The sequence below is a fragment of the Camellia sinensis genome, chromosome 13 (assembly GCF_055761805.1).
Source record: "Camellia sinensis isolate YWXY chromosome 13, ASM5576180v1, whole genome shotgun sequence".
Classification (NCBI taxonomy): Eukaryota; Viridiplantae; Streptophyta; class Magnoliopsida; order Ericales; family Theaceae; genus Camellia; species Camellia sinensis.
Genome location: NC_138973.1, coordinates 42,937,097 through 42,947,938, shown reverse-complemented (window position 1 = coordinate 42,947,938; position 10,842 = coordinate 42,937,097).

The window sequence follows — 10,842 nt, the reverse complement described above, 5'->3', positions numbered from 1 at the left end:
GATGTTTTTACAGATTTTTCAAAGATTTCACCTCCCTTTCATTTATTTCCACTTTGTCCTTACTCGGTTTACCGAAAAGTGCAATATTTTAAATGAAATGCGAGTCTCAGAATATCATAGAAACATTTGAAAAAATATTTTGAAAAAGAGGGTTTTAAGGTCTAAAATAGTTTTGGACTATAATAGTTTTGGTCAAAAATGGGGTGTAAGGTTGGAATTTAGAAGCTCTTCTTGCTGAACAAATCGAACATTTGTACAACATAACTTTCATCATTGTGGTCGGCCGCCCACTAATAGTGGGGTTTCTACATGTGTATTCTGCACTTAAGCGAACATTTCTTACACTCGAGTAGAACAACCTATTGTGTCTGATGCTCGAATGTCAGCTCTTGCGCTTGAGCAGACTGTGCGTATATCAGTTCACAGTAGCCTCATTTTACATTACTTTTTCACATCTTTTCTACCAAAACCCTAGATCAAGACTCTCTCTCTCTCTCTCTCTAAAACCCACTTTCTCTCTACATTTTCACCTAGATCTGTGGGTTCCTCTACATGTATGCCTCTATTAAAAAGGTAGAGCGTCTCAAGAGCTTCGTTTTGATTCGAGTAGAAGTTGGTTTCGACGTCTTTGAAGTTCCTCCATTGTTGCTTTGGTCATCTAAGCTTGAGGTAGGGACTCTTTACACTCTCTATGAGTTTTAACTTGGTCATTTTCTTGATGTGTGAGAAACATTGGGTTTTGAAGTAATTTTAACAAACCTAGGGTTGGGGTTTCAATTCCAAAGAGAGGTTTCACAATGAATGTCTTAGAAATGGTTATGGGGATGGATATGACCTTGGGTTATGTTAAAATGGTTGATTTTTGGTGATTGGGATGAGATTAGGGAAAAAGGAAGTTTTGCCCTAAAATGTTCAAGTAATTGTTTGCATAAATAATGAAATTGAAAATGAGAATATGAAATTAGATGAATATTTATATAAATAGCGAAGTTGAATGTGTATCATCTCCCACCTATGGAAATTTTAATAGTTTATCTGTTGAGAAGATTGTATATCTGTTTAGAAATATCTATTTTGGGCTATCGATGGAAGATAGCTATGATTGTTATAGAAATGGCATGAGGATTAGGTAAATTGAAACTAATCTCTTATTGATTGTCATTGAATATGACTATGTTTAATACATTGTATATGTATGATGTTTGAGAGGAGAAAGGGAATGTACTCTATGTTTGGGATGAGAAAGAGGATGGACTCCATTGAATTAAGTTAGCATGTGCGTCCAGGGTGAAAGTCCCAAAAATATTGTGTATACATGGGTACCGATTCCCGCGGACGAAATTTCCGTAAAATGACAAATTGAAGTGTTTATGTGTAATGGTTGTGTGATAAGAAAATCACTGAGTTGTAATCTCAGTTGGGTTGTCTGGATAACAATGGATATGGCTCACGAATTGAGGAGATATGAAATGACATGAAACAAATTGATATAAAATAGATTGAGATATCATACTTGGCATAATATGGATTTGGGAAGAAGAGTTGTAAATGATTTTACTTTGAGCATTGGCCATGTGCATCATATTTATAACCTTGTTAAAGTTCATATATTGTAATAGGTTATTTCTGTTGGGCTTTGGTTTACCCTATTTGGGAAAAACCATTTTCAAGTGCCGGTGATATGCCTCCGCTAAGGCAGTAGCTTGGAGGGATTGGGAGCAAGAGCTTCTATTTTGTTATATCTATTTTTGTATAGCCAAGGGCTTTGAATGGTGTTGAGCTAGGCTCACTTTTGTTGTAACCAAGAATTATCTTGGGAAGATGTAAGCCCATAGGGCATTTATTTCGTTGATCGTTTAATTGGTGCCACATGCTATAGATTTAGGGTAGAGCTAATGAATGTGTAACGCATGTGCCCCTTTTGTAAATGGACTCTGATTAATGAAAGCCTAATACTCTGTTATGTCATTTGTATTAGTCTTTACTGTTGAATTATTGTACTATTTTTTCGGGTCGTTATAATTTTCAACAACACATAACCACTAACCTCCCTTAAGGTTAATGTAATTGAAAATTAAACCTTAAGAGAGGTTATTGTTATTTCATAAACCTCGAGGAAGGTTAGTACAATTGAAAACTAAAACTCAAGAAGGTTTAAGTCATTTTCAGAAATCTCAAGAGAGATTTCTGTAATTTCGTTAAACTTTAAGGGAGGTAATTATAATTTACTCTAAAAAATGATGTTATCTTTTTTATATTGTAATATATATGGGCCTTGTTTGGCAAATGTTTTTTTTTTTTTTTTGTGGCTTTTTGAGCTAAAATTCACAAAAGACAAAATAAGCTTAAATAGTTAATAAGACAAAATGTCACGTCAAACTCATAATCATTTAACTTTTTCTCTTACAAATATCATATCTAACTACAAAAAAAATTTAACTATCTTCCCAAACAAAAGTATTTTAGCCTATTAAAATAGCCAAAAACTAAAATAGCATATTAAAATAGCCAATTTCACAAACGAAGCGATTGTATCTTGTTTATTTTTGTATTTTCACTCAATCTTGATAGTTTCAATTCTTTTAAACTTACTAAAGAAATATTAGTATAATTATATCAAAATTGTAGAATTATTACATTTTCTCTAAATGTTTAGGGAGGCATGTGGAATTCACCCTTTAATTTTGTTAGTACTTTTTAACTTTATTTGATTAACAAGATTAATAGTGAAAGAATTAATAATTTGATGAATTAGTGTAAAATTAGTTATTCAATTAAATGAGTAATATGACAATTTATTACATATTTATTTTGTATTTTTTTAATTTTATTTTATACTAAAATTATGATCTCTAGTCCTAATCAATATTAAAAATTCATGAATTTCGTTCGACTGAATGTGCACCATATATGTAATCTGATTAATAAAATTTAGGAGAATTTTATCCCATATGTACTCTTAGTTACGTTTTTTCTATCTTTAGTTATGATAAAAAAAATTTCTTTAATTATGATATTATTTTTAATTTTTAATTTTGATTTTTTTTTTTTGTGTTTGATTATAATTTTTTTAGAAATTATAAAATTATGTGACATGACATTGTGAGTGAATAAACATGAGTCCTGATCGTCTGTCGTGTTTTCCTACAGCGCATTTTGCGGCGGTCCAAAACGGACCCTCCTTTTTTTCTTTTTCTTTTTCCTTTCTTCTTCTCCCTTCTTCTTTTGCTTTTCATCACATTGGACCTTCTTCTTCTTCTTCTTCTTCTTCTTTTTTTCATCGTAGAAACTCTTCATCGCATAAAACTCTCACAAAAACAAATTGCTTATGGAATCTAAGGACTTTTGAAACATCACAGAACCAAAAATCACAACATCACAAATTACTCAAAACCAGAAATCACTACATCACAAATTGCTCAAATCAACCAACCAAATATCAATTACAGTGAAAAATTATTGAATTTAAATGTCAAGTTTGGCTAGAATAGTCCTTCAATTTTCCCAGAACACACACAAAGTTAAATCATAATTTCTTTATGAAAATAAGGACTAAAAAACAGGGAAATGAAGAGTATTGATTTTGCTTGTTAGATATGAATTAAGAAAACCCCCAAAGAAAATTCAAGCGTAAATAATGAATCTGTTGGCTTTTTTATCTTTCGAAGGTTAATAATGTAAATTTAAGCATGCCAACAATGATCAATTAGTCCTTACAGAATTTATAATTATCAACCAATTATCAAGCGATTGTGTTGTAGTTCTTTCAGCCTCAATGAAGAGGACTTTTACTGGTGGCTTGTTTAGGAGAAATTTGTAAATAATAATAAATGAAGAACAATTTCAGAATCTAAATTTCATTAAGTAAATGAAAACTTACAATGATCTGACCTAACCTCGTAGAGGTTCACAGCAACAAACTATTTGAAACTACTCCTAATAAATGAAGTGCAGTATAGGAATTGAAGTGCAGAAATGTAAAGAACTGTAAAACTGGAAGGAAAATGAAGTAAATAAACTGGTTTTTTAATCTGAGTTTGGGGGCCTTCATTCTAGGGCATTCTTTACTATTTATTCTTCTCAATGGTAACCGTCGAAGTGCACTTCCAACCGTTGAAATGTCCTCCCATGATTGCTAAACATGCTCTCTTACAGTCAGTCCCACTATGCCACTTTTGCAGTTAGGCTTCCCTCCTGATTTTGAATTTAAACTTTACGAGTAACTGTTAGGCCACATCATCTTGTATCTCTTGATTGTTCCAGTGCTATACAGATCCATTATTACCAATACGAACTACTACATGTCTGACTTTGATTGGCAACTTGTATTTACTCCCCAAATTGCCCTCTTCGTGCCACGTGTTAAATAGTGATTGGCTTTTACAAATTATACAACCAACATTAATCCCTGCACTAATATAACCAAGTATTGGTTATATTAGTGAACTAGTGCAATCTACCCACGTTCTAGGACATGCATGGACCCTGTATATTTTGGTAGTATAACCGCCTTTTGAATAATGAAGCAGTGAACTTCATTAACTCCTTGTACTTTGCACTTCCATTATTTAAGTAGACAAAAAGACTGGTACATCCCCAATGGCCAATCACACATTCTCTTACATTGATCGAGCATACAAGGAGTCTTTGGAAGATGACTGCAAACCTCAAAAGAACCTTAATGCATTTTGTGGAGAAGTGGTTTTGGAATACTCTTCTGATCCTGGGAGACGCTAGTGATCCTCTTCTAGTCACCTGAAAGGGAATAAACACTCCAGTCGGGGGTGCCGGAATTAGCACTCCGACGGGCAAGTCGATCTTTACACTCAAGTTTACTTGTATTCTAAATTAAGAATAATAGTTCTCGCATACCTCGTAATGGCTGATATTCTTCTATTTATATCCTTTCTCTCTTGGGCCTCGAGATTAGGCCCACTTTCTATTCGTCATTCGGCTTCCTTTGTAGCAAATTGCTTTTTACTTGGCCCTTGCCCTATTCGGCTATTTTTTGACTGAATAAGGTAGGATTTGGATGTGGGATGAAGCCGAGTACTATACATACATCCCAGTTCCCCAAGTTCATGTACTCGACCTATTTACGACCCCCATTATTCGGCCCCCACACATTTATTAGTTACACCTATCCGCCTCCATTTATACAAGTCATGGAAGCTTTTGCAAATTACCAACCTTTAGACCAAAAATCTGCCAACTACAAACCCTTGGACCAAGCATTTGTAAAAATGGATCTTGGAAGCTCCTCTTCTGCCCCACCACTCTCTGCATGGGACACAGCTGCTTCTTCTTCCTCCAAGTCTACTGGCTAGGAAAGTTAGCCAAAACCTGATGAACCCAAATTAAGGAAGTGAATTCATCATTGATTTGTTGAATTCGATGATCCCCTTTCTGTTCCTCCTTCTGCTCGGAGCTCAGTGGTTTACCCATATGTACCTATTGATCATCGACGCAGTCTGAAGGACAACTTTCTTGTGGCGTGGTACACGTCTTCCATGCCAGCGAATATAGTGCAAGAAACTCCTTATCTAGACAAAGCACAGGGATACAATCTGTCATTCTTGGCTAAGAAGGCAAAACTTTGCTCTTCTGACTGGCTCGAATGCGTGAATAACCCCCAGTTCCCCTCTTTCTTCGGGATGGATTCCTCTGCATCTCCTTTCCCTCAGAATCCTCATTAGATGGAAGAATTTAAACTTAATCTTTTCGAGAATCAGTTTTTACCTTCCTACCAACCTCCAACTCTTTCAATTGCATTTAAGCGATACCAAGCTCAACTTCTACTTGCTACCTTCTCTCACTTGCCTTTCAATGTTCTTGGAGATGAGATTCCTCTCAAGAACTTCCAATAGGCCTGTGATGTTGTGACGCGTGGTCATGTTCTCAACCCCATTGCCCAGGCAAAGCTTCAAGCTTTTTTGGATCAACTTCCACTCTTTCTTCATTGGTACAAAATTTCTTTGGCTACCAGTGACTCTTTGGACGAAATCACAACCAATCGAATTCAAACACAGTACGAAGCAGAGAATCTTATTGAAGAATATGATGACTTCAAGAATAAGGATTCAGCGTACTGGGATGATTTAAATATGGACGAAATGGAACAAGGCTTGAAAGAGACAAAATTCGAGGTAAAAGTTGAACAGCTTTTTCACCAAATAAGAGCATACCAGCTGCAACAACCTAACTTTGATAGGATAAAAAATAGAATAAAGAAAGAACATAAGTTCATTGAACATTGTTGGGTCAAATTTAATGAACTTGTTACTCTTTCTATTCCCTATTATTATGAAATTGAATTCGTAGCCAAGTAGGCTTTTCTAATGTAATTACTTACATATCAATAAAACTAGGGTTTTCTTTCCCTATTTGGCATGATCTGATTTTATGTTCCAATTGCATGCTTGATTGTATAGTTGATGTGACCTTGCTCCTTACTATGTTCACAAAACTTCGAATCAACCAATTTTGCTCTGAAGCCTAACTCAAGTATTTTCAAAGTGTGGAATTTTCTCTTGAGGAAGACAATCTTTGTCCTAAGTTTTACATTCCAATTACATAGTTAACAAAATCTGTATAACCAACAGCTTTGAATTAACCATGTTTGCTTTGAAATACAGTTTACGTGCTTCGAAGGATGGAAATTTCCCTTAGGAATTATACTGCTTACTCTTAAAGAGTGAGTTCTTTTGGGTTCCTTCACTATTTGGCCAAGTATTGGTTTTATAGTGCTTACTTTCAGAATCCACAACTTTAAACAAGATAGGCATTCTAAAGATTCTTTTGAAGAACATTTCCATATAAAGATGGTCTAGGAGAATGCTTATAGAACCTTCGAAAAGAACAAGCCTTATCTATTTTCCCTTTTGAGGCATAAACATCAAAGATCTTGGGAGAAAACAGGCTTCAAAGCCAACTACAGGTTTTTGAAGCCAAGCTGAGCATTTAAAAATATACTTTCCTCTCACAACTTACTCCTGAAAGGGACTCTCTATGATGTGGTTTTAAAACCCCTTATGTTCTGAAATTAGCGTTTATTTCCGCATAAGTCAAAACCATCAAATGGTTTATTTCAGGTATAACTGACCCATTAGGTTGAATTGGTAGTCTTTTGGAAAGAAAGATTAAAAACCCTCTTTCCTTCGCGCTTTGCCTATTCACTTGCCCAAAATTTTCCTTCTCACCCCTACTGCTCTTGCCTTCAACTTTCCACTCCTCATCCACCTTCCTCTTTCAAGTCCTTGATAATGGCTTCTTCGTCTCTAAAAGTGCCAATTGTTGAGCGTGTAAGTCCCTTTATGACTTTAAGAAGACTCATCAATGAAGAATGTGAGAAATATAAAGCTAGTGAACGGTGTGCTATTGATGGATGCATCCTTATTCCTCGTCACCATGCTCAAGGAGAGTATGTGCTTGGACCCATTTTCAAGGAGGCCCCTACTCAGCTTCCTGCCTTATACCCTCATCTGGAGAACCACTGCCTACTCTATGAGAGTGGCCTTGACTGAGGGAGCTGGAGGTTGAACCGACCTCACCACTGCTGGCCCACAATGAGACCTGAATAGGAAGAATGGTATGATCGAGTTGTCCCCACTAGGACACTGGACCTTCAGGAACTCTGCCTCATCGATGACTAGCTAGGTTTTCTATCCCTGAAAACCTTTTCCTCACACCTGTTGCACTATATTTTTGGAATCCATCTTTCAATTTTTTCTAATTTCGATATGGCATGATGGCCCCTACCATTCTTGATATATGCCTGAGTTTGCTCCGCTTGCTAAGGCCCTTATTTTGAGAAAGAAAATAGCCTTAGCTCCATACGTTTTAGGCCATGTGTATAGAGCCTGCTCCCAATTTTGTAAAAAACCTTTGGAAGCTAACCAAAGGGGGCCACTCTGGATATTGCAACTTTGGCTCTTTGCTTGTTTCACTGTTTTACACTCTAGGTGCCTAAGATTTTTGGTATCAGACCCTACTTCTTATGGAGTAAAATATGCTAGAGTTTCACTTTATCCTTCCACTTTTGCTTATTACATTACTTTCTTCTACCAACTCTCAGCTTCCCCTCCTTCTCAGACCTTCTTTTGTCTCTTCGAAACCAATATTGGTCCAACCTAGTTGAGGACTTTCTTTGTTGATAGAAACTATTCCCAACCTTAGCACAAGGACATGTGGGCTTCTATCCGAACTCCAAGCGAGCTTTTTATTGGGACTTTACACCCTCGAGCTTACAAATGCATAGCAGAAGCCTACTACCCTGCTCAATTTGCTAGGCAATTTGGGCTTACTCAGGGGATCCTTATCCCTCTCTGCAGCCAATCTAACCCCAACCTTGCCACTAGAGAGCTGAGAGTGCAAAAAACCAGGCTGAAGGATGCAACCTCCAAATTTATTCAAGACTTGATCGAATTTCAATTCACTCCCTTTATCCCACAAGGCACTGAATTGAAGAGGTACCAGAACTGGTGGATAGCAAATATGGAGGTGCACTTGGCCATTTCCCCTCAGGATCTATTGGTGGGACTGGACTTGCCTTCTCAAGCTAAGCCTAAGGGGGCTAGGCTCATCACTCTTTCTACTACTCTTGCTATCCCGGCTGCTACTCTTGTTGCCACAGAGACTACTCCTATTGCATCACTTCCTCCTCCTAGAGTCACCAAGGCTGCTTCGAAGAGAGGCGTGCACTTCCATCTGTCCTTTCTCTTCTCTTTATAATGCCTTGCTCATCTACTTATAGCTTCTTTTTGTTGTAGGGGCTTCACAAGTAAACTCTCCTCAAAGGGCTCAAGCCCTAAGCATTTTTAAAGACAAGTAGCAACAACAATAGAAGAAAAGGAAACGTGTGCTTGATCCTGAAGAGGAGAAGGTACCTAAAAAACACCACTTAAGAGGAGGAAGAAAAAAACAATCTCCCCCTTTGATTTCACTGATGACCCTACTCATCAGGCAGCTACCAAGGCAGTAGAAAGGGAGCAATCCAAGGAATTAGTGGCTTTCTAGAGATCTGAGAAAAGGAGGCAGCAGCAGATATTAAGGAATGAAGCTGCTGTTGCTGATACACTTCAAAGGGAAGCTGCAAGGAGGCAACAAACTGCCGAACATTATGCTCTTCGCGGCTCTCTAACCATTACCACCACTATTTCCAAGGCTTGTAATTTCCTTTGGTTTCACTAGTAATTTCCTTTCCTAAGTTTTCAGCAATAAAACTTACCATTGCTTCTTATTTTCTGTCTTGCAGCAACAGTTACTCCAACTCCTCCTCCTTTGACAATGGTTTCTTCTGCCTTGTCTGAAATTGAAAGGCCATTTGAGGCAGCCTTGAAAAGGAGGAAGAAAATCAACACCGAAGTGCCCTTAACTGTAGAGCCCATCCAAGAAATACTTTCACTTCCCAGCTCTACATATTCTATACCTTTTTTGAGGCAAGACATCCTATAGACACCCCATTTTTTACCGCCCTTAAGACTTGGGCGCTATTGATAGCTTACTTAGTGATGCAGGCTATGCAATGCAAAGGTTCAGTTTCACAGTTGGAATTTTGATGCAAGGCTGCCACCATTGGAAATCTTACTTCTAGGGCTTCAATTTGGACACAAGAATGACCTGAAAAAGAGTCCAAATGAAGGAGTTATGCCCATTTGAAGTTGGACCTGAAAAGCAGAATTTTCCTGCCGACCAGAAAAATGAGCTGGCCGACCAGAAAAGGTATCCAACCGACCATTTAGGTGGTCTACAAGTGGTCTGCAGCTGGAAAAAGTGGTTTGCAGCCGTGCCACTGTCTTCCCCTCTCTGTGCAAACCTCTTTCCTCCCCTTGCCGACCACTTTCTCTTCTTGCAAACCAGAAAAAATGGTCGGCCGACCAATGCAAGTAGCTGGCCGACCACTTCAACTGGTCGGCAGCTTTCTTGCATCTTTCTGAAGATCTTTTCTTGCCAGCTGTGACAGTTGGAGGCCACAGAAACTATCCTCCATACACAAGCTTCCTCAACAAGCTTGTTGCTTGTTTTTCTATATAAGGAAGGCCCTCTCTCCCTTATCCAGGTTCAGAAAAAAGTTGCTTGAGCTATACATATCATCTATCTCTATACTTCTTCATTTCACTTCATATTTGTGCTCAAAAGTGCCTATTCTTCACACTTTTGCACACAAACACATAGTGCAACACCATACTCTTGTTGCTGAGGCCCTTTGAAGTTGGTTTTGGTGTTTTTGGACTAGTTTTGATCCAAAAAAGCTACTAGAGTTATTGCTCTAAAGTTGTTCTAAAATGGTGAGCTTCTAACCTCTTGAACCCTTATTTTTTATTAAGCTTTTGGCCCCATTTGCATGTTGTTTTAGGCCTAACTTTCTACTACAAAAATTTCTGATTTTTAGTGCTTAACATGTTTGTTTAAGGCTTCTTTGGTGTTGGGGGTGATCTACTCCCCTGCATGCCTTGTTTGGCTTTGTTTTGCACCATCACTTTAGGCCCTTAAGATCACTTTCTCTTGGCCTTTTAACCACTGAAATGCAATGGATTTTCAGTGAAAAAACTTGTGTTTTGAAGTCTTAAATAGGAGAGGGTCATCCCCTCTCCTTGTGTCTTATAAGCTTGCCTTGTATGCCTCATGTTTAAGCATGTTTGTTAAGCTTGTGTTGGCTTGTTCTAAGCATATTTTTGAACTTATTTCAGTATGGCATACCACTGTTTTGGCTTGGTTTGGTCATCCCTTGCATGCTTTATGCACTTGTAGTGTAATTCTTACAAACTAGCCTTGTATGCCTTATGAAGTAGCATGTCTTTCTATCATGTTTTGGCTCCATCTCAGCTTATTTTTGGTGTTGTT